Genomic DNA, 24,739 nt, shown 5'->3' on the forward strand with positions numbered 1-24,739 from the left:
CAACGTGGGCCCAGTTGCCTTAAGAGGACAATCTCTATATTGTTATATTCTCACATATTTGTATATATTTTTCAATGTTATAAAATAGATATTGTACTAATTATTACTTTTTGTTTCAGGGCTACCTACAAAAAAAATTAAAAACACAAAAAACGCCTCGGCCATCAAAAAAATTTAAAAATACTAACAAAAACCGGCGCAAGCCAACAAATAAACTAAAAAAAACCCCAAAAATCCGGGCCTGTAGGTCCCAACCCCTTGAGCACCAAGTCGCCGAACTGAGCCTAGCTCAGAGCGGAGACTTGAGGCCCAAGTAAGCAATTTTAGTTCGCGGATAAGCCACAGTAAGATAACAGGATTATAGCGACAATAGGCTGTCCTGACTTTTGAATTCGGTTAGGAAACCATGTTGGGGTTTTATTACCCTATTACATGAAGAAGATTTGGTTAATAGTTATGCCCCTATCGCGCATCAGACTGCTATAGGGGGGAAAAGATGGTCTAGAGCATCGGAGCGTTGTGGAGTGACTCCTGTTTTTACTCGAGTTAATACACCTTGATCCAATGAATTGTTATACCCGAACGTAAGTCCTTAGGGGTAAACATGTCTCACAAGCTGGGTTTAATTAAATTGCTTGCTTGCTTGCTTGCAATCATATTTTGGTCCGACCTAGAGGCATGCCATTACGCCAGGAGAACGGCAGATTGGTTAACTGCTCAAAATATAAATTTTGTTCCCAATAGCAACAACCCTCCAAATGTGCCTCAGGCGAGGCCTACAGAAGATTTTTGGGCTGTTTTGAAATGGATGGTGTATAATAATCGCTGGAAAGTCCAAAATGAAGATCAGCTAAGGCGAAGAATTTTGCAAAGATTTCGTGAGACCGACTGAGAAATAGTCATAAGGCTTATTGCACATGCAAGACCAAATTTACGTGCCGTCAAAGATCTAGGACCTTTCTCTGTTCTATTAAAATACATTATAAACTTAATTTCCTGTAATTAGTTAATAAAATAAACTTATATAAGATATAATTTATTTTTTTCGAAAACTTAAGGGACCTGCGTTAATTTAAGAATGCAGCAGATAAAGAATGAACTTAAGAGTACTTTTTAAATATAGGGAGTAGAAAAAATTTGACAGGTATTAGATTATATACCAAACAAAATTATTAGGAAAATTGGTGGTTTCCTATTTAAAAACAGTTAGATAATTATTTTAACAAGACGTCTTGTAAATAACATTCAATAAAATATAACCTCAATGTCGTCTTTAAATTTTCATCCATCTAATATATTTATATTTATACTAAAGATGAATTATGTGCATTAAATCAATTATTTATAGAAGAGTTGCTCGCAAAAACTACTAAACAGGAAACAAATAAGTGTCTAGTGACCTAGTTAGTTTTTAAGATAATTTCTGCTGTATCCTTTAATTTAGATTATATAGTAATGTTTTGCTTTTCCATTTACACTTGATTAGAACGGTAAATACAATTAATTATATTTTCCATATAAGTACTCAATTACTTTCCATTTATATAAAAATGTAATGCGTTTATTGTTGATATAATTTGCGCCAGTTACGTGGATATAATAATAATAAACTAGTTGAAACATTAGGAAATATACGCTACCTGTTTTATAAATTCCGTTATAATTCTTTTATTTGTACACATAATACAACAAGTCCTAATAAATAACTCCAAATATCTACAAAAATATATTTTATTCCTAAATGTGCTCATGAATATCTTCTTCTTCTTCAAGTGCCCTCTCCGCTACCGATTTTGGCAATCACCATTGCTATTCGTATCTTTGAAGCTGTTGCTCTAAATAATTGGTTAGATGTTCACTGGAATCAGTCTCTTAAATTGCGCTGCCAAGGTCTACGTCGTCTCCCCACGCTTCGTTTGCCCTGAATCTTTCCTTGGATAATTAACTGAAGCAATCGGTACTTTTTTCCTCTCATCACATGACCAAGATATTCCAACTTTCTTCTCTTGATGGTGATCAACAGCTCCCGTTCTTTGTTCATTCTTCGAAGAACTACACTATTTGTTACTTTGTCTGTCCAAGGTATTTTCAAAATTCTTCTGTATATCCACATTTCGAAGGCCTCTAGTTTATCGGCATTGCTCTTGTTTAAAGTCCAAGTCTCTACTCCGTACAGCAGTGTCGAGAAGATGTAGCATCTAACCAATCTCATTTCAGGTTTAAATTAATGCCATGACTTCCCAGAATGTCCTTCATATTAACAAAAGCAGCTCGAGCATTTTCAAGTCTAGTTTTTATTTTTTCTGTGATGTCATTGATGTTATTAACGCTTGTTCCCAAATATTTATGTTTGTGCACCCGTTCGATTTCGTTATTGTGAATGTACAGGTTTGCATTCAATATTTGTTTTTTTGAAATAATCATGAATTTCGTCTTCTTGACGTTCATTGTTAACCCTTTTTCTTCACTAGCTGTGACTACCTTGTTTAAAATGGCTTGCAGGTCTTCTACTGTCTTCGCCATTAAAACCGTATCATCTGCGTATCTAATATTATTAATTGGTTGGCCGTTAACTTTTATCCCAATCTCTTCTTCCTCCAATGCTTTTAATATACTAATTCATATCTAGTTTTGATCTATTTATTTGTATTTAACTTATGTTTAAAAGTATTCATGCCTAGAACTATTGGTTTATTTTTTTTTTAATTTCTGAAAAATGTATGCTCTAAAATCATAAAATTAACAAAAATATATGTTTAAAAAATGAAAAACTTCAATTTTTTTTGATAATTGACTGTTGCGAAAACGCAACACTGGGATGTAAAAAAATACGCTTTTTGGAATGTTTTATTAAATCATATAAAAGTTTTATCATATAAGAGTTTTAAATAAACTGATAGTAAAATAATATAAAAAAATTATTGCGTATTATGTACTATGAAATGTATTAAATAAAACAATTTTCATGAAAGGCAACCTTACATTTAATACATTTTTTATTGGTTGTTGACTGACAAAGGATGCATCAGGATAATTTTTCTTGGGTAGAAATAATATGGCCGATGTTGTCGAATCGAATATCTTGTGTAATGTTGTTTATGGAAGATTAAGATGGACCAGGTCTTTTTGGAGGAGATCGTTAACAAGGCTTTGGCTATATTTTGACGAAACTGCAGCAAATCCGTTTCGGGTTGTTCAGGAATTATGTGTCTCATTCTACGATAAATTAACCAAGCATTTTGTATGTAGACATCAGGACATTAAGACCCCAGATAAATAAAGGCCAATACCATTTCTTCGATCTTATTCTCCTTCAGCCTTAAGTAATCCAACTTTGGACATAGGCCTCCCCCAAATCAATCCAGTGTCTTCTATTTTGCGCCACTTGCTTCCAGTTGTGTCCTCCGATCTTCTTAATGTCATCAGCCTATCTTATTTGTGGTCTTCCTCTGCTTCTCTTTCCTAACCATGACCTCCACTGTTGTATTTTGTGGTTCCATCTCTTATCCCTTAGTCGGGCATTGTGTCCTGCGAAGCTCCATTTTAATTTGGCAGTATGTTCTCCTGCGTCTTTGTTTCGATCTTATATTTGTTTTGTAATTGGCAACATTTTGTTTAATCCGATCAGTGCCTCCCATATTTTCGTTATAAGCCCGAATAAGATGTGGTTGCGTTACTTTGGTTTTTTGCTTTGGGCAAAAAAGAAAATTTGATGCCAATGTAACTATGCTGTTATCATTCCACCTACATAAAAGCACCTTATTTTTCTCGTTGTACTACTTTTCGTAAATTCCAAGTATGGATTTTCAAATGTTTCACTGAATGGACACTTTTCTGTTGTATTTGATCGTATGGTTCCTACGTGACCTATTCCCTTCGATGTTAAAAAATGAATAGGTTTTAAAGGGGTAAAATAATTAGCAGCATATAAGCAATGAGGCATAACCCTATCGCGTTGAATTTTAGGAATAAGTTGAGCAAACTACAATAGTATTCCACCTCCTTGGCCAATTTTTTTTGTATTCATTGAATTTTCCCTTGGCTCCTTTATAAATATTGAAATCTATGAGGTATCCAGATTTCTGATTCCAACACCAAGATTTATATCTAAAGCGTATGGGCTCACCTGTTATATATTGTTTTATACCTTGACGCCCGTAATATGGTACCATGACCTCATCCACGCTAGATTCGGTTTCCCATACAGTGTATTCAGTAAATGATTTGCGGAGACTTTCACGGTACGGAGAAATTTTGTATGTTGTATCTGAATAATCTATGTTAAGGTTATGGTTAAAATGGAGGAATCTTATATTGATTTCAAATCGTTTAAGACCCATGTTACTTGAAATCAGTATATTTTTAACGTCATCAGATTCTTCCCAATATATGCGTCTTCTTGAATTCGTGCTATACCCATTAACTAGTAAAATAAAGGCTTTTAACTCGTCTAATCCAAATTCTAAAGTAGTACCTTTTTGAAGTGCATAACGAACTGTCTCCTTTACAATATTTGTTAAAATCTCATTATTGAATAAAAAATCAAAGATTTATAAAGGAGTGGGTGGTCGTGGTCATTGAGTTTTTTATGTTCAATATCCAAATAAAAGGAAGTTTCATCTGGTAAATTTGCCTGATTCCATTTCCATGTTAGGACAATTTGATGCCAGTTGAATATCTTGAATTTCTTCATTTTGTGTCTTTATTTCTATTTCCACCTCAGTCTCTTCCTTATCTTCTTCTTTCTCAACTTGTGTCATACTCTGAAGATCTGCCTCTTTTTCATATATATTTATATTTTCTTCGTCGATCCTTGTTTCTTCTTCTTGATGAATTACAGCTTCTGATTCCGCATCCAACATATTTTTGTTTAGGTTATTTAATGTTTCCCCCCAGTTCATCTTCATTATCTTCATCAATCAATTCAGTGAAGTCAGGAGGTGCTAGAAAAACGTCTGCACTGAAAGCCGGCTCCATAAGGTTCGATTCTTCTAACATGGACATAATTTTATGAGCTCTTGATTAGTAAAAAATTTTTTTAAGACGACTATTTTTACTAGTGCGACCGAAACTGGTCAAGCCAAGTTGATCTGATATCTTATTTCCACCTTCTAGAACAAAAATAATTTAATGTACTAATAATGCACAGTGTTGTGAAAACGCAACACTGATAATTGGGCAGTTGTACCAACTAGCACAGATAAAATCATAGCAGTTACTTGATAGATATATCTTTTGCAATGATTTAATGTTGTTGTTATGTTGCTATCAAAAACCAAATTTTTATCCAGTTAATTTATACACAAACGACTTACTACTAACTAAAAATACGTGTTCACAGAAGTCAAAACTAATTTACAATTTTCAATATGCCATCTGTTAATAGAAACCTAAGTTTTGCGACCAACTCCCATGAAAACATACATAGGAAACAAATCTTTAAAAAAAACATTTGCACGATTTATCATTGAATCACGAACCTTTGGAGCATGTTCTCATTTATAAATATCATAACAGTGTCAATAAACATTTAATACATCTTTCAGACTTTTTTAACAGGATTAAAGCAAATAAGTTTTTCAAGAATCCACATTAGAGAAAATCCAAAAGACTTAGATCTGCAGATCTCAGAGGCCATAATATGGGACTACCACTTCCAATCCAACACTAAAAAAATCTTTGATTTAATAAAGGTCTCACTTGTCTATTATAAAGTAAAGGAGAACTATCATGTTGGAAAAAACAATTCAATGGAACTATTCTCTGAGATTTCTCAAGTAGGATAATCTTCTTGCCCTACATCATCAACTGCAGAAGTTTGTATTTCGCACTACGAGTTATATGCCCTAAATATTGAAAGTTTTATCTCTTGGCAGTATTCATTATTTCATTGTCTTTGTTTATTTTGTATTTCGTGTTTTCCTCTTGTCAAATTATTACCTTTTTATTATCTATCTTTTATTTATTTATCTGTTATTTCTCTATCAACTACATCTTTTTCCGCCCTCAATGAGACTGCCGAATTGAGCAACGTGGTCTTCCCAAAGCTTTTGTGAACAAACAGCTTTTTATCATCTACTCTTGTTAGATTTTTCGTTAAAAATTGCTAAAACTTCTACTTGATCCGCTTTAATATCAAGAATCTGCCGTACTTGAACATTGAGTTTAATTAGGTTGTCGTCGGTCTGGAATGCATATACTCTAGCTGCCACACTTACAATATTATTAAACACACCTAATACTTTTAACATATCAACAAATATATGCACAATTAAAATAATTATGTCAAATTTTTAAAACAAATAATCGATATTACGCTTATACTAATAATAAGAAAATGTCTTCTTCTTTTTGTGTAGATATGACTCTATTTGTTTTTCAATGTGCCTCCAGTAAGTTGTCGTCGTTTTTCCATTGCTGAAAGCCAAAAAATCATTAAGCAGGTGCCTTGATTTATTTCACCCCGAAATTTATTTATTTAAATGTTAGTGTTCAGTACCTACTGTATATATTATAAAGACAAGCTTAATGATCTAACATTTAATTTAAATAAAGTTTTATTTTATCAATGGTTCCATATGTTCTGTTCTTTTTATCGCATCTGTTTACTATTCCTCTGTACAGTGTTCCTCATTAAAGGTCCCTTTTTCGAATAGTCTAATGATAAAGTTAAGCCAAGGTCATAAGAGCTTTAATTTTTCGTTGCGTAACAATCGTTGCGCAATTAAATGAGTTAAGTTTTGCTTTCGTATAATTGATTCTGTCTTTACAATTTTCTCACTTTTACAACAGTCTCTGATTTTCACGCTTAGTGGTTCTGAATATTCACCGAAAGCAGGTATGCGCATTAATTAACTTTAATAGCAGTGTTTATGAGATACCCAGTGAAAATAAGTACAGGTAGATTCAGAAAACGAATAGATATTTTATGAGGTATCACGGTAATTATCCGTTTTTTTTTTTTTCATTTTTTGTTAATAAAAATGTACTTAACTATTAATAAAAGTGTATCTTAAACAAAATCAAAGGTATAACTGTTCTCATACAGGAAGAAAAAAGTTTGAAGAGTATTTTTAATAATACAAAATATACTTTGATAACACAATGCAGACTTTATAATGAGCTGACCAGTGCACGAGTGACATTGCTGCATGTGTCAATATAAAAAAAACCGAGTATCGAAATACTGTGAGTGTAAATATAAGTAATTTATCGGGCATTAATTCTTCAGCGGATAATATGATAATTTTTTTAAAATCCATTATTCCAAAATTTTAATTCCAAAAATTTAATTTTATATTCTGCCACCGCTAATAACCATGATGGTGGAAACAGAGGCATTTTCTAAATAAAAAATAGAGACGAACTTGATAAAATTTAGCTACATGAAAAATCAAAAGCATCCTCAATGTCTAAAAACAAAAATTTTAACCAGTGTATTCTTCCCGTCCTTACATACATATGTCAAGCTTGGACAGAGTAATAATGGATTGAATAGCGAAGACACCAATAGCCATGAAAAGACAAATGATCAACATACAACTGTCAGATAGCAGAAGAAATACCTGGATAAGAAACGTTAGAAAAGTTAAAGATACTACCAGGTAAATTCGCCCGTCGTCGTATTAGAACAAATATGGAAGATGAACTAAGATTATTACAGATGGGAGATTCTGGACATACAAACGAAAACAAGGAAAACCACAGAAAACCACAGATGAAGTTAATGGATGAACTGAAATACTGGTTCTAGGCATATGCACATGACTCGGGATAGAGGAAGATCAAGGAACAAAGGAGGGCCTATCTCCAATATTGGATTACTCAAAGCTAATAGATAAGTAGATAGAGGATGCTTAATGATATTTGAAAGTACTCTACAGAATATCAATCTATATCGATAAATTTGCATTCCCACGTATACAGAAAACTAAATTTAAATATTTGTTATTAGGGTTAGACAAAAAATGCAATATATTATGAAAATTATCATCATCATCAGTTGACGTTACGGCCCTTCGTGAGCCCTGGCCTGCCTCAAAACATTCTTCCCTAATTCCCTGTCACGGCTTTGTCTTCTATTCATCCCCGTACTCCAATCTCTCTTAAATATTCCTGCACATTATCCAGATAACTGAGTTTAGGTCGCCCTCTTCTTCGGATCGGTTTATTTAGGATAGTTATTTAAGCAATATCATTTTCATCCATACGCATAACGTAGCCCACATCTCTTAAGCGGTTAATTTTGATGGTTTTCACGATATCTGCATCATCAAAAAGTCTATAGAGTTCAAAATTATATGGATTTCTCCACATACCCTGTTAGGTAAGTCCACCATATATGGTTCACAATAATTTTTTTTCAAGGATTCGTAGTAACCCTTCATCTCGAGTTGTTATTGCCTATGTTTCCGATTCTTAAGTGAGCACTGGGCGTACTAATGCTTTATACAGTTTGCCCTTTGTGCTCTTGACATACTTCCATACCCGTGACACTAACTAGCAGAATTTTTTCACCGTTTCTGTAGTTTTGTGTTGCACCACTAAGTTATTTTGTTGCATTCTTGATATAGCCTATATATATTTAGTTTTATTGGTGTTAATCATAAGTCCGATCTTTGCTGCTGCATTTTTGGTACATGTGAAAGCTTAAACTATATCATTTGGGATTCTTCCATTGATCACGATATCACCAGCATATACCATTATTTCTATACTACGGATGAATCGTACCTTTGTAGTTTATTCCCGAATCTCTTATAACTTTTTCAAAGGCTTGATTGAACAGCGTTCGAGATAGCGCATATTCTGAAAGATCCTCTTTTATCTGCACTTTACATGCAACTTTAATCATTGCATTGTTTGATAAATGATGTTATCAATGGTAGATCAGTTTTTCAAAATGCCGTTTTAGTAGGATCTTACTATATCGTCAGTATAATGTGCCAGTCATCCCTTAATTATCAGGGACAAAATTTTGTATGCAATACTAAGAAGGGAAATCCCTCTTAAGGTCCAAAAGCTTTAAAGTGAAATCATATAATCCCAGTATGCCAATATGTTGGCCAAGCGCGTTCTTGTCATACCTTGTCATGTCTTGTCAAAGAAGGTTGCAAATGTTTGACCGCCACATTTAAATGTGTCTGTGGGTAGGTTGTCTGCTTCGGGTAACTTGTTTCTGGCTAGAGACTGAATTGCTTTATTCATTTCTTCCAAAGTTTTTAGCCCAGTTTCCTCCTCCTTCAGCTCTACTTTCTTCAGCAAGTAGCGTATTAAATAAAGTGTTCCTGCCACCTGTTCAGTACTTCTACTCTGTCGTTCAAAAAAATTTAATTATGAGCCATGACTCTGATGGCTTGTGGCTTGTTTTGTTTGTACGATTGTACAATACAAAACTTGTTTGTACAATTTTAAGTGTTGATGTTTTATGTGCTTTTCATTACGTGCTTTTGTTGTTCATCTCTTCCCTTTACTCAATAATCTTCAACATTGCTCCTAGTCATTCTGTTGATCATTTTCAGATACGCGTCATTCTTCTCTTTGGATACTCGTTTGGATTTAATATCAAACCAGGTTTTCGCTGCCCTTTAGATATGTACAATACCTTGTTTCTGAAAATTGTATATATATATATATATATATATATATATATATACAAGGATTTCCACAGTTTTCACTGTATTCCTTCACTCAATCGTTTGCTCCAATTTTTCCTGTTAAGCCAGTCCCCTTTCTGTAGGTATCTTCTACTCATTGCTTCGTCCACTTCATCTCTAAAAGATCTTCGGGGTCTGCCTCTCTTTCTTCTTCCTATCGGGCTCCACTCTGTTATTCTATTTATCCACCGATTTTGGTCTGCTCTTCTGACGTACCAGGTTAACCTCTTCTGTTCGATGTAGTCTATTATGTCGGAGTTGCTTCTTAAGATCAACAAAAGCCAGATTGACGGATCTATTTTTGAACATTCTTTTTTCTATTAGTTGTTCGACCGTGTGAATGTGATCTAAGCATGCTTTCCCCACTGTGAAACCTTTATAGTCTTTCCATACAGTCTGCCTATAGACGATATATTGCTGATTCCCCGATAGTTTTCGCAGTTTTTTCTATTTCCTTTCTTGTATATTGATGTCATATATGCTTGGGTCCATTCTGCCGGTAAGTCTTCTCCATTCAGTGCTCTCTCAAACATTTTATGTATCATACGGAATAACTTTTCCGATCCGTTTTTTATCAATTTATTTGTTGTTCTGCCGGGACCTTCTGCTTTTTTGTTCTTTAGAGTTTTGATCGTTCTTTTTACCTCAGCTAGGCTTAATTTGATTTCGTCATGTGTGTAGATTTCTATTCCGTCTATTTCTGATTCTTTGAATTCGGGGCGGTCTTCGGTTAGCAATTTTTTATAGTATTCTTGCCATTCGTTTTCTTTGATTTGACGGGTCTTGATTTTCTCTGTCTTATTTCTTTGGAGCGACTTTAAGATGCGCCATGACTCTGAATTTCTCGTTCCTCCTATGTGCTGTTCTATCTCTGTGCATGTTTTTTTCCATATTTCATTTTTTTCATTTGCCACTTTTCTTTTCACTTCTTTATTTTTTTCCTGTATAGTTCTAAGTCCTCATAGTTTTCTGTGTTCAGGTATTTAATATGGAGTTCTTTTTTCTCTTTTATGCATGTTAGTGTGTCTTCGTTTAATTTCGTAGTTTGGTGGGTGTATTTTTGGTCCACTTCTCCAAGAGCTTCTAGAGCTGCTGTCTTCATGCAGGTTTTTATGTGTTCGTATGTTTGTTTTAATGATTTATACCGAAACTCTTCTAGCTTTTGGTCCAATCTTCGATTATATAGGTCTTTTATTAAGTCTCCTTCTAATAAATTGATTTTGAATTTATTTTCTTGTGTTGAGCACGTATTGACAGGTGTAGCCGGAGCCGTAAGTTGGTCAGACTCTCCCTGGGTCGGTTTCTGTTGGGTCCATATGAAGGGGAATTACATCCAAGCGATTACTAGTTTGTGATCTGTGCCGCATTCTGCGCCTCGCTTTACTCTCACGTCTTTTATTTTTATCGAGCTTTCGTGGTTTACTATATATATATATATATAATCAATAATAGACCTCAATTTTCTTGTTTCTTGTGTCCAAGCGTATTTGTGTATGTCTTTATGTTTGTAGAAGCCGTTTGTGATCTTTAAGTGGTTTATTTCGCATAGCTCAATCAATCTCTCCCCGTTATCGTTCATTATATCTTCTCCAAATCTACCAACTGTTCTGTCGTTTTCTTTTCTTCCTGTTCTTCCATTTAGGTCACCAGAGATAATTATTTCTTGGTTCTTCTTTCTCTTTTCGATTTCTTCTTGCAGTTGTTCTATGAATTGTTCTTTTTCTGCAATTGAGCTGTCCTCTGTTGGACCGTATACTGCTAGTAGTTTCTGAAAATTATATAAAGTACAAATGATATTTATATGTATTGATTTGATATCTCATTGATATATTGGGTTTATTTATAGTATAGATTAAATATAGAACAAAAAGTCCAAGTTTAAAACATTACGTAACAAATTCTTAAGTTTTTTCTGGGTTAACAGTTAAAAGAAAGATGTATGTGATGTTTTTTAAACATCACGCTTTGCAATTATACTGTTAGAAGTTGTAGTAGTTACCTCTAAAAACTTCTCGTTAGACCGTAACATCTAATTAAATCAATTTAAAATTTACCTACACTTAAGAAAATTGTTGTTATATTATTAATTATTAGATTGCCTGGAAATATGAAATAATTATTGAAAATTCTATATAATAATAAATGAATAAAAAATGATTATGCAAAGCGATAATGTATGAGGTAACTGACCTCGTTTATATTAATTTCGAATTAATAAATATTTAAAACAAATATAATTAATCTAATAACGTCTATTAAAACTGGTAATAAATGTGAAATGAGCCGTAGCCTTAAAGTGATAAATAGATTCAGGTTTGTATTGATGAATTTGACAGATTGGTATGGTAAGAATCAAAACTAAATTATCTGACCTTTAAGAATGCTTAAAATGTGGGTTAAGTGTTGATTTATTACATCGTTACTTACAAAGAATTTTATTTAGTATGAAGAAAAGCCTTTGAGTCATATATTTGCCAATAAATCGATACATCTATCTAATTAAATCATTTTTATGGATGATCTAATTGATCAAACAGATATATGACAAAGACACTATTCTAAGAAAATTGTCACATGGTTAAAATTAAAGTAGAGGGTAATATAAAGTAGAGGATATTTATATTTTTTAACTGTGCTTCCCCATCTCTTGCTTATATATCGTAACCTTTGACTCCTATGAACTTTTTTATTTCGGTTTTTTGGTGCACTTCATATAATTCGTCGTTTGTTTTACATTTAACGTTCACATATTATATCTAGAAATTTTTGTACTTCTTTTGACTGAGTCCAGGTCTTGCTAGCAAAAGTAACTGTTAGTTTTACCACGGTTTTATACACCCATATTTTATTTTTTGTTTAAGGATGAACAGTCTGGATAAGAGTGCTATTTGTACATTGAAATGTGATGATTGCGAAGCGTCTTATGTAGGTTTCTATTTATATTTTAAGTTTCTTTTAAAAGAATCCACTTTTTCTTGTTCTGTTTAAAAAAAAGAATAAATCTTCTTCTTTTTTGCGAGGAAATTATAAATACCTTCTCCTCAGTTCGTTATCCTACACAAGGATATGGTGATGGTGATATGGTGATGGTGATATGGTTATTGAATGTTATTGACCATTAAATTCCTTTTTAAGCTTTGTACGATACTTCCGTAAGGGAGCTTTTTTGATTTGATCAGAACGCCTTGAAGGAGTTCTTCCTCTTGATCTTCTGCATTTGACTCTACCTTCGAAGATCGATCTTTCCATATCCTCTTTCTAGTGATATAACGAAAGTACTTCAGAACATTTATGTTTATTATTCTTCTTCTTTTTTATACATAGACATGGCTCTGTCTGTTTTTCAATGTGCCTCCAGTAAGTTGTAGTTCCATCGTTCTTGTAGTCTTCCTAATGATCGTCTTCCTATTGGGGAAACGACTCTTGCGTCTTCACTACTCTATTTTTTGTCATTCGGCTTATAGGATCGTTTTATTCTACTCTTCCATTTCTTACCCAGTGCTTGATGTTCTCCACCTTGCATCTACGTCGTATATTTGTTCTTCTAGCTCTGTCCCATATTGCTTTACCATCAATGTTTCAAGTATTTTATTCTCTGCTGTTTCTAATATACTTTTTGTCCTCTCTGTATCCTTGTCCATGTATTCACTTAATCTTGCACTTTAGTTTCGAGCTTTCGAATTTTTTACAGCTAGATAATGTGATGCCTAGATATTTAAAATCCATTACTTGTTCTATTATCTGACCTACCAGCTCCGATTTACATCTTAGTAAATTTGGTCCTGTAATCATGCATTTTGTCTTTTTTGTAGAAATTAACTAGTTAAATTTTAAATTGGTGCAGAATACGTTGTAAATCATCTTCACTTTGAGAGAGTAGTATTGCGCTGTCTGCATAGAAGATTATTTTAAGTTGTTTTTCTCCCATTTGGTTTCCTTTTTTAGTTCTTAATTTTTTATTATTTCATCAATAATAAGGTTAAAAAATAGAGCACTCAGAGAATCTCCCTCTCTCTTTTTCTACTTTTACTTTTATTGTGTTGTTTGTGTAGATAATTTTGATCATTTTGATTATTCCTAGAGGTATATCTCTTGCGTACAATAAGTGGATAAAATCCTTTAATTTGACCTCATCAAATGCCTTCTTAAGGATCACGAAACTACGAAACATAGATATGCCGGTTTGTTGTGTTCTTATGATTTCTCTTGAACTTGCCTCATTATAAATATAGCGTCAGTGCATGGTCTTCCCGACCTAAAACTTTGTTGTTCTTCTGCTAGTATTATAATTTCATTCAGTTAATTTGTTATTATTTTGGTTATTAATTTTAGTTTTTATTGTTGTTATGTATAAATTTGTAATATCCTCCTATATACCCACATCTCAAAGGCGTTGATTCTGTTTGCCTCAGCTTTCTTAATAGGACATTTTCAGAGTCGCACGCAATAGGAAATATCAGTTCATATGGAAAACGACGTTTCGTTACTTTAGTTATGTCGGTTTCTTTTTACATTTTCGTTAGTTTTACTATTGCTTTCCTAGTCATCGTTAGTCGTTGTCTTATTTATTCTTTACATCTGTCATTGCTTATTATCGATCCTAGATACTTAAACTGCCCACTACTTTGTATCTCACTATACTTTTGACTGTATTATGCGAAACAATATTTTGACTTCTGCACATAGTAATTTGTGATCTGACCCACATTTTGCACTAAGCTTGGTTTCTCATTGATTCAAGTTTTCCATCTCTTGTTTAGCAGAATACAATCAATTTGATTTGTACCTTACACTCGGCGACGTCCATGTAAATAATCTTCTAGAATGTTTTGTAAAATATTTGTTTGTGATTTAAAATTCATGATACAAGGCAAATTGGATCAAGCGTTTTCCTCTTTCATTATGTTTGCCGAGTCCGTATTTGTCTATCGTTTTCCGTAAGATATCATCGTTCAGCATCTCGCCGACCTTTGCATTCCAGTCCCCCATACTAGTACTGATTTAAAAGTATGTTGAGTATAATGAACTACTAACGATGATTATTGTTGACTACAAGAATGCAGTATTGAAAGCATTAGCACAAAGTCAACAAGGCAACAGCATATGACATAACTCCATGACTTCATGGATCAGTATCGGATTTAGCAAGGAATTAGACGGGGCAACACCATCTCCCCTTAACCATCCACGACAGCTCTGGAATATGCTTTTAAGGAACTAGATTGGGCTTAAAAGGGAACAAATATTTATGGTGAACACTACAAACTTGCGTTTTGCAAAAGATATTGTTATTACAGCCGAGAGTTTAAATGAAGTTTACAAAATAATGGAAGAACTAAAACATCATCACTAATGTTTGTATTTTGAGAACTATTTTCGAAGTTTAAATTGAATGGTCAATAAACTTACTTTAACCTTTAATTGTGGCTTATTCACATTTAAATAGTAATTACTTTAAAATGCCACAAGAAAATAGCTTCAGAACAATATTAAAACCTCTATTTTTAATAGAACAAGTAGGCCTGAACATGAACTTCGAAAAAGCAAAATACATGACCAATTAAGTTAAAGTGATGTTATGAGAATAGGTGGTAACAAAGTTTATCAGATTTTTAATTATATTTACTTGTGACATGACATTAGAATAGGAAAAGATATTCAAAAATGTGAAATTCGGCGCCGTATAGGTTTGAGATGGGCAGTACTACCGATTTGCTTAAAGAACAAGGTTTACATTTAATATATACTACCAGTAATAACCCAAAAAGCAATCGAAAGAGCACCAATGGGGATAATAGTAAGAGATATGATACCAAACAGAATAGGATAGACTGGCCATATGGAACATTTAAATGATAATAGATGAACCAAAATATTTATAGAATGAAGACCTAAAGAAAACAAGAGACACCGAGGTAGACTATTAACAAGATGGATGGACGACTTACGAAAAACAGCAGGAACTTGGATGCATAAACCACAGGATAGGGAACAGTAGAAGAATATGGAGAAGAAGAATGTCCAACAAGAGATTGACAGATGGTCATGGTAATAATGATCATGAGTTAATTATATGATCTCTATCAGCATTCTGTTTGAATTGCTTGTACTAAAAAATGATCTATATAATTGTTTGTTTTTCCGTTAATGACATATAAATGTACTTATGTATACTGTTCTCAAGAAAGTTCCAATAATGCTTAATTTTTGTTCTATTGTGAACGGAGCTAATATTTCATATTTTCATTAGTTAGTTTCTGTAGGATGTATTTTCGTATCGTGGTAAAAAAATGTATTTTCCAGCGTTGTAATTATTCTTTCTCCTCATCTTTTTCTTCTGTGGACGCATAAACATTTATAAGTGTAATTGTCTATATCTTCTTTTTATTTTTAAATAATACTCATTACTAGAAATAACACGAAAACTAAAATTAACTTTTTTTGTTTTTTGTTAATGATAAAACTCATTCCAAAAGTTGTTTTTATACAAATCGTCTTAAGTAATAAATTTTATTCAATTTTCATTCATATTATTTACGCCTGTCATTTGAATACCTAGTTTTTATATGCTATTTATAGTTCTTTGCATACCTTTATTATAATCATTGTTGACAACACCTGGTTTTCCTCCTATTCGATCTTTCATCGTTATTTCCGATTTTTGCATCTTTTGAACTTTTTAAAACCTACTGTTGTATTTTTACCTTTTTTCAATCCTTGTATTGTTCAAATATTTTTTTTGTATATGAAACCATAATTCACCAAGTGAAAGTGTTAGTATTTGTAGAATATGAAAGATGAGCGTCAAAAACAATTGGCGTACTGTGCATTACAGGAAACAAAAAATTTCACTTTTATATCCATTCAAGTGGTTGCAAGGAAAGAGGAAACCGCACGCAATAAATGCTATCTTGTGATCTGTTCTTTGATGGGTAGTGGTCTAGAAATAACCAAGGCTTAGTTCTTCCTTTTTAAATTACAAAATGGTAAAATCATTCATGAAAACTCGTATTTGCATTTCTTAGGTAATATTATCTGTTGCATCATTTTTTAATTAACTTTAATTGAAATTTTACTAACGAGTGAGTTTGAGTAAATATTAGATTTGTTTTGTTATTATTTAGATTATTGTATGGTTTGTGGTTTTGGATAAATTTGCAAACTAATAAATCAACTACCAGAAATTATTGCAAAATTATTGCAAATAAAATATTAGATTTCTACTCTTATACCAAAATGACCATTTACATGACAATAATAAACTCGTAGTAACCTATGGAAGTCAGATCTGGATAAAATAGGCAAAATTTCGGGCAAATGCTTTTTAAATGCAATAATTTTTTTCGAATTCTGAGAAAACTAACAAATATTTTTGAAAAATTTAAACGCAGAATGAAAGACTACATTATTACCGAGGGCCGAAAGTCCCTTAGAATAAACTAAAAGTTTTTTTGAATGACATATTTAAAATTAAAAATCACACTAAATTTTCTCTTTTTTTCACCCTTGTAACTTATTAAAATAAAAATTATAGAAGTTTTCAGGGTTTTTCGGCCCTTAGTAATAATGTATTCTTTCATTTTGCGTTAAAATTTTTCAAAAATACTTATTAGTTTTTTTAGGATTCGAAAAAAATGAATGCATTTAAAAAGCATTGGCCCGAAATTTTGCGCCTACGCTCTTTATGATCAAAAACGTAAATAGCAACTCAATACATTCGAGAAAAAAAAGTGTAGGTATGGTCTGGTGCAAGAGGAGGACGGCACTTAAAGATTAAGAATAACTACGAGAATTGCATGAAGGGCACGATATTGTACAATGTGTAAAAACTCAAAGGCAATTATGGCAGAGAAATGTCAAAGAGAAGAAGATATAAAAGCAACAAAGAAAATATTGAAAGCTATGAAAGCTGATAGTAGGACTAAAGAAATTATAAACGTAAGACAATGCAGGAGAAGAGCACAAGAGAGATCTGACTGGAATGACATAACCAGAGAGGCCCATTCAGGGCCTTGATGCTAAAAGTAAAAAATAAAAAGCTTATACCAAATACCGATGACCATTTGTAGCACTACGCTACCGTAATGCATCGAGCAAAAAAAGAACTGATTATACGGACTAAGTATTGAACTAAACGCCTTGTCTGAAAATCAGTGCTAGTTGGCAAGCGATTTAAAGCAGAAATAAATGAGAATAAACACTAACGATACTAAATAGAGAACAAAACCGGCAGACGAAAGACACGATTAATAAAATAGATTAAATAAGGATGTGAAACATTTAAACGGAAAATAAGCCAACTCTAGTTTTATACATTTTAGATTTAGAGGATACAACCTTTTAAGTCTTCTTGGCAGTGGTGGCGTCAGAAGGTCGTTGGTGAGTGGATTTGGGTGAGATGATGGTCTTTTAAAGTATTTACTCCACCGCCACTCAGTTTTTACACTGAGTGGCGATTGCTTCATTTCATCAACTCTCTTATCACTCTTTTCTTCATTTCATCAACTCTCTTATCACTTTTTATGAGAAGTCACTTTTTGGCCTTCCCTTTTAATTCAAAGAACTCTTTCCTTCTAAAAGACGCTTGTTTCTTTTCTAGTCTTATCTGACTGAGATCTTCAAGAGTTACAGTGTTAAAGGGACTCCACCCCTTTCCATTGTTTATTCACTTCCATTCACTTCACATTCCATTTAAAACTTTCATATTGTATCTTACACATCTAAAAACCTTTTCTTTTCAAGAATTTAACTAAAATAGGTCAAACTATTTGTAACAAAAACGGATAAAGCGGTATTCAGAATTTAATTATTAATTACATCATGTATAACAGTAACGACCGTCGATAATTTATAATTTAGTAGGAAACAAAAAACAGGCGGAAATCTCTGAAAACAAATAAAAATGATCTTATGAGAAAATCGACTGAAGCGAAAAAAATCCATTAGGGTACCGTTACAGAAAAAAAAACAATAGAAAATATACGTCCCATGTAATTGACCAATTATATGTCGAAGTTTGTTAAAGTATTTGTTCTGAAATTCCCATAATTTCTTCCGAAATGATCGTATCATTTAACCTTTTTAAGCACGTTTTGTAAATATTTAACGTACATTTTTTACACTGTGCGTCTACAAAAGTTGTTCATCAGGCAACTGCCAATCATGCAATGTATGTTATATATGATGACACAAAACCAACTAATTCAAAATTGTTCAATGAAAGCATCAATTAATAAAAAAAATGGCACGGTAATTATGGTTTAATGCATCTATTTTCCAAATAGTTCTCTTTGAAATAATGTTTTCTTGTTGGTCTTATAATTGATGGCACCCTGGCTGAACGTCGTATGTTTATTGCAACATTTTCTTTCATGATCACCATCAGCATTCTCTTTTGCTTTATTCCTATGATGAGTAGGCTTCCCTAAGTGCATTTCTCTATCAGCTTAAAGTGCGAAAGTTCCCAGGGGTTGGCTGTATACCATAGTAGTTAAAAACTTTACAACGAAGTAAAAACTTCCAGTATAATCAGTTTATATTTATTAAAACATTAAAATTATAATTTCAAAGAGATTACAATTATTTAATTGTTCAAAACAAACGTTTTTAGACTTATCAGATCATCTTTATTGAACTTAGAAGTACTTTCTAAATAACTTCATCAGTAAGCAGTGGATATGCATGAATAACATAGTACCTGCTTTAAATTATAGATTGAAATGACATATTGTCGATGTTTAAAGATTATTTTTCCGGGAACGCTATGGTGTCTGATGACTATGACTAATACGCACTCCGATGCGCATTGCCCCGCCTTAAACATCTACAATTCTTATTATTGGCCAACTGATCTGAAAATGCCCATATCGAAATATATAAATATGGGATACTACATCAAACATCACCTACACATCCACCAACAACAAACATACTGAACACACAATCCACTACACAAAGTACTCCACCACATACCATCAAAAATTACAGAATCGAGGACATCTCTCCAGGCATCTGTCAGCCATTCTAACAACGTATCAAAGACAACAATCTAACCCCATATTTAGACTTAATAAAAGTCTTCCCAATCCAAACGGCAGCCCCAGTACGAACTACAAACCTTCTAGACCCCAAAGATCTCAAGGCAAAATTTCGACAAATCACAGGAGATAGCAAAATCTCCATAAATTTAGGTTTCAAATCTTAACGCTCAAATAATCCGCAACCTGTTCTAAATTATCAACAAACTTTCCATTTAATCATTGCCGAAAACAAATTCCCATTTACCAAAATAGTTCGTATAACGGCTCGCTCTACAAATCAACCCACCTCTTTTGTTAGAGTTTTCACAAACTCTGAAACTAAATTCGCTAATGCACCCTCGAACGGTATTAAGATCGAAAGAGAACGGTTCCGGTTCGGCTAAAATACTGTTCAAGATGCTGCAAAAGCGAACAACTCAGCAGCCAATGCCCCGAAAAATCAATTATCTGTCCATACTGTGGACAACAACACAGGTCTACTGCATGTCCCCCGATAGATGTTCCCTAATGTCCAAACTGTAATGAAGGTCACTCGGCATTTTCACAAAAAATCCCACACAGAAGAATCCAACCAAAAGACATAAAACAAACACAACCAGTACACACTTCCAAGCAAATCCCCTCATGCGACCTATTTTCGGACATGAAATTCCTAATCCACTTCACATCCATGATACTATTTAATGTCTTCCCCGAAAAGAGGTGTAACACAATCCGCTACTTAAACCAAATGCACATTTATTCATAACTGCACTTCTTATTTACCCATATACATTTACATATACTTTACCATTCACATAAGCTTACAAACCAATTAACATACAAACACCACAACCAGTAACAAACCAACAACACACCACCAATAACTATACAGACCCACACATACCAAACACAAAACAGCGAGCACCCTGTAGACTCCTTAAGAGACGCATTTTAAAATCACAAGGACAGAGGGAGATTAGTTTTTTGTGGTTTCCTAATCTCATTGCACAACGATAACACAGCCACAGCTATCCTCTACGCGTTAAAATCGTACAAAACAAAAGGATAACAATCTAAAGAGGACCGTTTTCCCATGGAATTTGTATTTAGTAGCAGGTTTGGTCCAAAAGGTGCCCTTGGCCGGCACAAAAAGGTAGGAAATCCTTTTAACTATACGCCTTGTGGTCACCACGTTGCCTTGAGAGAGCGGCAACATACATAGACTGACGTTTCCCAAACACAAAAACCACCCTTGAAGAGGCGCCAAAGCCTAACCAAGGTTAAAACATAAGAGAAGTCACTCGGGCTCTTATATAGTGTCTCCTGTACCCTGAGAGCTTTTTGTCGTGGCTCTGCTTCCGTTTTACGAACCTAGACTCATGGCTGGAATCTTTTTCGATTTTAAAAATGTGTTTTATTTTATCAAGCATGTGAGAAATATCAATATTCCACCAAAAATGGAATCTACGCAGAGGGCACTTCGAGTTGACTGGTTGAAGTCCTTTTGTAAGGCACCGTGGGAATGGATAAGTGGCTGTAGTTTTCCACCCTTCCTTTTCTCTTAGTGATATGGCGCCCAACGTACAAATCGAGCCTGCAACCCAGGCTCCCACTGAGCTACCCTGCAAGCTCCACACCAGCAGCTAAGTTTAACGTCGACCTGTTAGTTCCTGACACTGTCCAGTGTCGGAGGTTTTAGCGATCAGGTTTCAGAAGTCCCCGAAGCTACCAATCCCAGAAGCTACCTCCGGAGTAGCTGTGGATTTACTCCCTCCCTACTATGTGATACGAACACCAGGCATGCCCCCTACTAACAAAACCGGCTGGAAATTGAAGACGGTACCTGCAGAACAAGAAGATGACCACCGGAGGCTGCTGTGCGGTGTTGTAATGTGTGTATAAACTATTACAGACTTTTTATAAACTTTTCTGAACAATTTTCTTGTGCAAATGTAATTGTATTTCTTGTTTATAAATACCTTTTCTAGTAAATTTCTTTTCAGCCACAGATTCTTCAAAGGAGGGCATTCTTCACATGCATTCCGATATAATCTATCTTTTAAATTTTTCCATCAGCGACCAAGTGATAAAAAAAATTCAATTTAATTGAAAGACAATTTATTGTTAGATCTTCTTTGAAGTATGGAACCAAATGTTAAGTACTTTAAAGCAAAGATAAATGAATACTTGTACAAAAATACTTAGGTTTATGAAGAGTGGCAAAAAAAGTGCAGATGAATTGTAATTAGAACAGAGAACGAGAAGCACCTACAGAAACACTTGAATATATGTAATGAGATTCTTAACAAATATATGGAATAACAATAAACAAAAATTGCCATAGAAAGAGACAAACTGAATTAAATTGTTTTTAATTATTTTGAAAGTACCTAACGTAAATCAGTTGTTTTTTATTACCCCGTATTACAGAAATTCGGCATACATTTCTTTTATGCTGAAGAAGAAAAAAAGGATATAAATTATTAATTGAGGTCAATCTTGTGAACAAAGACATCTACACAAGTAATTAGTATATATTATATAATTATTAAATAATACCCAACTGTATCTATTGTATATTTCGACTTACTAAATAAATTGATATAATTGATTATGTCATACAGGAATTTTATTATGTTACAAAATATTGAAGACAAGAAGTCTGATTTTTATAGTCATTCGTTCACCAATACAAATTTGGATTGCAGTCAAAATAAGTAACGGGGTCGGGTCAAATGTCATTTACTTTCTCTTACCGGTTATATGTAGGAGTAAAATAAGGGCCAATGTCAATTTTATTTTAATGGAATTTATTACATTAAAAAAAGAGTCCATTTAAAACAATTTTTTTCGTTGTTGAGAAAGCAAATTGTTTTACAAACAGTTGAAGATAGCTAATATATAAGAATATCATTTTCTTTTAAAACGCAATTACAATAAAGAAAATTATTTTGACTTAACTTTTATCGGAAAATTAAATAGGTAAATACACTAAAAAATTTTCTTTTTCCGGCATATATTTCGTTCTCTGTCTATTTTCCTATAGACTATAAACTGTAGTAGACCAAAACGGTCGATGTCATGCACTAATTAGTGAACTTTTAAAACTTACTCTGTGTAATAAAGGGCTGTGTAATGTCAGGAACAATATCCCAGTCCGTACAACAGCAAATTTTTGGTTGTTATTGACTTATGAGGTTTTGAATGCGTTTTTGATTCAGATTTTTACGTCACAAATCATAAAAGTTCATTGAATAAGCTTTAATTTATGCTTTTATAAGATTCATTTCGATAAATTATTATTGCATAATTAACGTTCATAATTGAAAAACAGGACTTTATGAAAATAGCAATATTTATTGTATAAATGTTTGTATAATAATTTTTTCCGTCGACCTTCCATTTATGATTAATTTTAACACCCCCAAAATCATTGATTAATGACCCCTATTAATGAATGATTTTCTATTAATGAACGATTTTATTATAGGCAACATACATTGCTTGTATAAATTAATTTAACCACATTTAACGCTCTGTGATTGGCAGTTACCTGTGGTGTAGGCAACCAAACATACCTATTTATATTCCCACTAAAAAATGATTTAAAATGAAGTAGCCGGTGTAAGTACTGTCTGTCATTGTATGTCATTATTTATCGTTAAGTAAATAAAAATTTAAACTAAAATATTTTTATTTCTGAAAAGTATGGTCGACGGAAAAGTTTTGTAACGAACTCGTGGATTAAAATGGCGATTAACAATCTCGAACATTAACGCACTCGCTTCGCTCGCACGTTAATATATCTCAATTGTTAATCGCCCTTATTAATACACTTGGTTAAATAACTATTAATGCACTTGATTGAAGCACTTTTAATGCCCAACAAATTGAAATTTTGTAAAACCTGTTCAATTTATTTTTTTTTGCTAAGATATTATAATTTGTTTATCTTAAGATCAAAAAAGTATAAGGCTACAATAACTTAAAAAATTAAAGGGACGTAATTCAAGGTGTATTCTCTTCTTAACCCGGCATTACACACGCCAAAAAACTCACGTTGTAACACGCGCACAGTCAATAAAAAAGAAGTAGAACTTAAATATAAACCAAAAATCTTTTATTTTAAACTTACGTTACAATTTTTCATTTATTGTTAGCTTTTATAGCATTCAGTACAAAGCTGAGAAGTATGTTCTCGGTATATACGTTTGACACTGTACGCATAGGGTCTGGTGCGTCCCTTAAACATCGTAGCATTTTGTAACTTACTTTTTATGATTACTGTCTTGGAGATTTACAATTAAAACAAAAGTTTGTATACCCTAGGAGTCAAGGTAGCCTCTTTAAACAAAAATTCGCTGCCACTTTATTTATAACAAGTAAGATGCAAATCAACGGCAATCCATATTTGCAGCATAATTTTTTACCTTAAATATCGAATATTAAATATATAAAAATTTATTTGATACGCCCCTGGCTGATGGCGTGACAGCAACCTAAAGCTAATCGCTTCGCTTGCCGAATCAGCTGAAAACAAAAATTAGCTAGTTGTCGAATTTGACCTCGCCTAATTGCGTTTTAATTTTAAATAAGTTCCCACAAAAATTTAAAGACCTAGCACTTTAGGGTTCAATTTCGTATCCCAAGTAGTCTCAGAAGAGAGATCCGATTGGGCGCGAAGTAAACCTGGTACGATCATGTAAGAATGTCCACCGTCAAAGAAAGAGCTAGTGTAGCGGACAGTTAAGAGCAATACGGGGTATGGGCGAGTACGGTCCGTTTTCGTGAGAGTTTTGAAAAACCGGCAAAATTTCCCTAAATTCCGTGTGTGTGTGTGTGTGTGTGTGTGTGTGTGTGTGTGTGTGTGTGTGTGTGTGTGTGTGTGTGTGCGTTTGTGTGTGTGTAGGTGTGTATGTGTGTGTGTGTGTGTGTGTGTGTGGTCAGAAGATGGTGATTTGAGCTTAAAATGTCATGTGGCAAGGGATTTGATAACAGCGTCCTGAGGGCGAAGAAATCCGACATGGTTTTAAGTAGAAAATAAGCAGCCGAGTTTAAAGA

General features: G+C 33.3%; 1 protein-coding gene across 2 annotated transcripts in view; it reads right to left on the minus strand.

The window, feature by feature from the left end:
• The window catches only part of RhoGEF64C (Rho guanine nucleotide exchange factor at 64C), a 534,285-nt gene that overhangs the window by 258,461 nt on the left and 251,085 nt on the right, over positions 1 to 24,739 (minus strand). The window lies entirely within an intron of this gene.

The sequence above is a fragment of the Diabrotica undecimpunctata genome, chromosome 7, assembly GCF_040954645.1.
Source record: "Diabrotica undecimpunctata isolate CICGRU chromosome 7, icDiaUnde3, whole genome shotgun sequence".
Classification (NCBI taxonomy): Eukaryota; Metazoa; Arthropoda; class Insecta; order Coleoptera; family Chrysomelidae; genus Diabrotica; species Diabrotica undecimpunctata.